The 4,376-nt window shown below is 36.8% G+C and overlaps 1 pseudogene; it reads left to right on the top strand.

Annotated features, from left to right (window-relative positions):
• Positions 1-1,534: 1,534 nt before the first annotated feature.
• On the top strand, positions 1,535-3,492 carry LOC113321328 (annotated as a pseudogene).
• Positions 3,493-4,376: the final 884 nt, after the last annotated feature.

The following is a 4,376-nucleotide window of genomic DNA, read 5'->3' as shown; positions in this document are numbered from 1 at the left end:
GGAAGGATGATTGTTGTCGCTGTAGCTCCTTGTTTCTTCACATCTTCAAGTGTTCGCAATACTTGTAATGTTTCATATCCTAATACTTTCAAGCTAACCTATACGAAGTTGACTCTAGTACATAATCAAGCGACTCTTAACATGAGTTTTGATTCACTAAAATATGGCAACCAAACTTGACATACCAACGCTTGGTGGGTTCAACCGAGCTATGCTCTAACAGTTTTGATCACTAACATTGACAAACATGCTTGAGATAGCAACGCATGCGAGTTCGACCGAGCAGTGCTCTAACACTTGCTGTGACCATGTGTGTTTCCTGTGTGTTCATAAGTTTGCCATTACTATTATCAACATGTTCCAAAACATGAGTCTCTGGAAAATCATTTCTCTGCCTCTTCCCCAGCCTTTCTCCTTCTGCTACATCATCCAGATCTCCTTCATAAACAAAACTGGAGCTTACAACATATCCATCAGGTGGAACAAATGCAGATCCTTTATTTTCATTTCTTTTTGAGAAATTAGGAACTTGATCTCCCCCTAGTGATCACAATTTGCTTGCTTTCTCCTTTCTTAAGTTCACAAAATAATGAGGCTTAACATGAGCCTTAGCTAAGTAGTCTGTAGCATCCTTACAAGCTCCTTTTGTATGATTAATAATGTAGTAGTTACGACATATCTTATGTGGTTGTTTCTCATAAAAAATCTTAATCCATTTAGTGGATTTTGCATTAGTAATTGCCATAACACCCCTTCTCAATGGAAAATTAATATCAACTTGAACACACACCTTAACAAGATCGCCTCCAAATGGAATACCATCCTCAGGTTCAATAGCTAGAACTTCACTCATAATGCTTCCACTTTTAGTGATGGCCTTCACATTCATATGCTCCAGAAGTATTTTCTTAACTTGAATCCAAAAACATTGCTTACTCCAGTCAGTTCTTGATAGGTAATCTCAGAATTGTAATAACGAAGGTTAACAAGATGCCCATTAATACTCCAAGGACGAGTATCAAAAAAATTTCCTGGATATCTTTATTCTTGAATTCCGTAGTATTATTTTCCAATTCAAACACCTTCACATCACCTGCTGAAATAAAATCCCAAGTGAATCCTAGAAACTTTTCCACAGTCTTCACAAAGCAAAATCCTTTCCCCCCAATAATTTACTCCTTGTTTCCTCACCATAACTAAACACTAGAATTATTCATATTTCACTTAATTAATAATAAAATTTCTATTAGGTTTTGAATAGCTTCTCAAGGTTGCAGTCTCTTGCTATCCACTTTCCAAGCATAAATATGGAATCACTAACTTCAATATTCCACTAAGCACACTCACAATCAGCTTCATAGAGAAGCCTTGGAGACTAAGAAATTAACTTCCCCACAGAACCCTAACAAAAAATAATAAAATTTATTAAAATAATAAAAAGACAAAAAGATCTGAGAGACAAGAGACAACAAGAACAAAATAAATTTAAAGGTAGCTTATATGTTAGCTTATTCCTCTCTTCCTTTATCTTTCCCCTCTCATCTCTCTTTTCTCTCTTTTTCTTTCTTTCTGTAAGCTTCCTTCTTGTTGATGTGATTATCCATTATCTCAACACAAACCCTTTTACAAAAGAGAAATATCAAAACAAAACCATGGGTTTTACATCTGTTCCTCTCTATCTGGATCCACCCAACTGGCATCAGGTATTATTATTGTTTTTTTCTCTTCAATTTTCTTTTTTCCTCATCTTTGATGCTTAACTTAGCTTGTCCATTAAAAAAGCTAGAATTTTAGCTAGATAAATATTCTTAATTATATGCTCCATCTTTTTGCTTAGCTTATATATACTCTCTTGTTAATTTATGAATATACCAGATATATTAATGGTTTCTAGGGATTTTTGTTTTTCATTTACAGCAAACACACCATCATCAACCAGCTGAAGGAACCAATAACGGGAATAACCCTCAACTTCTGCCACCACAGCCGCCTGCTCCGAGCAACGCTTGCACCGGTAGCGGTGGCAGTGGTGGGGCGAGCACAATTAAGCCAGGTTCCATGGCTGATCGAGCCAGGATGGCTAAGTTACCACAACCAGAGATACAACTGAAATGCCCGCGGTGTGATTCAGCCAATACTAAGTTTTGTTACTTCAACAACTACAGTCTAACACAGCCTCGTCACTTTTGTAAGACATGTCGTAGGTACTGGACTAGAGGCGGTGCCTTAAGAAATGTTTCTGTGGGTGGCGGTTGTAGAAGGAACAAGAGAACAGCAAAAGTAGCTCAAAATCTCAAGCTACAACAAGTGCTAGTTCTACAAGCTCAATTCCCTCTAATAGTTGTACTAGTAGTGACATGATAGGCCATATTTCCGCTCATCATCAGCAGCACCAGCACCACCAACACCAACAATCTTCATCTCAAATACCTAATTTCATGGCTTCGTTACATAATCTTACTGATCATTATGGGGCAGACGCTGATTTAGGTTTGAATTATGACACTGGAACCCAGACAACCCCAACAGGAGCTGAGGTGGATTTTCAGATGGGCAATGATAATTCAGGAACTGTCGGTCATGGTAGTATTAATTTATCGTGTAGAGGGGCCGATCAGTGGCGAATTCAGCAACTTCATAACTTCCCTTACATGTCATCTTTGGAGCACCAGTCACCTTTAGGAATTTACCCTTTTATTGATCAAGGTAGTGATCAAGCACAGAGTTACGTCACTGGAGGATCAATTGGTCAGATTAGGGCTAAGCCATCAAGTTCATTGACGATGCATGGACAAATACCTTCAGTGAAGATGGAGGCCGAGAATAATCAAGGATTGAATTTATCAAGGCAGTTTTTGGGTATTCCATTATCATTAGGAAATGACATTCAACAGCATCAATACTTGGGTGGCAGCAATGCCTGGACAGATCTGTCGGGTTTCACCTCTTCTTCAACTAATCATATTATGTGATTTCGACCTCTCTTTGTCCTATGTCGAGCCTAGCTAGGTAACCGAACTTTTTTTATGTCCTAATATTACATGCATCATACAAATTGAAAAAGATATAGACTGTTATGCTGGAGAAGTAAAGGTCGGCCAGCCGTCACTACTGATCAACCATCCTCATCTTAACCTGCAAGCGCAACATTGGAAGTTTCCATCTAAGACGACGAACTTCCTCCATAATGAGATATATGGCAATGGATGGAACATGAGCTATCTGTTTTTCTTTTGAAGAAGTTGCTTAGAATTGGTAGACGCTTTTTTTTCTTTGGTTTTATTTATTTATCTTGTTGTTTGTTTTTTATTTACCGGTATGTTACAGAAATGGGTGTATGAGTTGCATTTTCGGTATGAGTTCATAGAGTTCAATGTTTCATGAGAAGTGAGAACTAAATGATGTAATCATTTTTTTAAAAGCTGTAGTAATGAATTAGTGATGGGTAATGTATGAGGAAACAATCATCACTATGCAATTTTCTATCACAAATAGTTTTGCTTAATTTACATGTGTGATCGTTTCTATAATTTGGTAAAGTTTTCGTAATGTTTCGCGATCAATTTGATATCCGTGCATGTCTATATATTATCATCACTTAAGTTCTTAGGTTAGTGAAGGTACGTCACTTCTCAAACCTGTAGTATCAAGAACGATATACCCTATAATTCGTGCCTAAGAATAAGTTTGTTTAACTTATAGAATCTGTAGGACTAATAGTTGCTATGATCTAGATTGATTTGGTCATAAAGTTAATTAAGAATGTTAGATCACAAGGTTAATTAAGTATCTTTTGATTTTTTGAGGTAGGTAGCGCAACATTCGGCGCATAGAAACTTGTAGAAACACTCTTTAGATTTCTTGGACTGATACAGTAAGCTGATCACATACATTCTTCTTCTTTAGATGCTTCTTCTCCAAAATGATGTTATGCAGCAATTTCAAGAAATTATGCATAGGCTGCTAAAGTATAGCACTCTCACAGACATGATCTATGTTGTGTTACTTTCTCGTAATTTGAGGAGATTTACTTACTCATCTGACAAGTTAGTTACTTTCCCTCCTCCGAGAAAGAACTCACAATCCACTTTATCCATTTAGGGTTTTCATGTGTGTATATATCCATATGAACACAAGAGATCTATAGCTAGAAAATAATGCATGGAAATTAAACTGGCTAGCGCTATTGTATAGCTAGGATCTTTGCTTAATTCCTAACCAAACATGTTCATCATTTCCTCATCATGCTTGATTAGCATTAATCTATTGCTCCCATAATCTTCTAAGAAGCACGAATATTAATGATTCCTACCTCTCCCTTGGAGTGAATATGACGGATTTTTTATGTTTCACTTTATGTCTTGTGAAAAGTAATA

The sequence above is a fragment of the Papaver somniferum genome, chromosome 11, assembly GCF_003573695.1.
Source record: "Papaver somniferum cultivar HN1 chromosome 11, ASM357369v1, whole genome shotgun sequence".
Classification (NCBI taxonomy): domain Eukaryota; kingdom Viridiplantae; phylum Streptophyta; class Magnoliopsida; order Ranunculales; family Papaveraceae; genus Papaver; species Papaver somniferum.
Note: the sequence above shows the minus strand (reverse complement) of the source record. Positions and strands in the feature narration are given on the sequence as shown.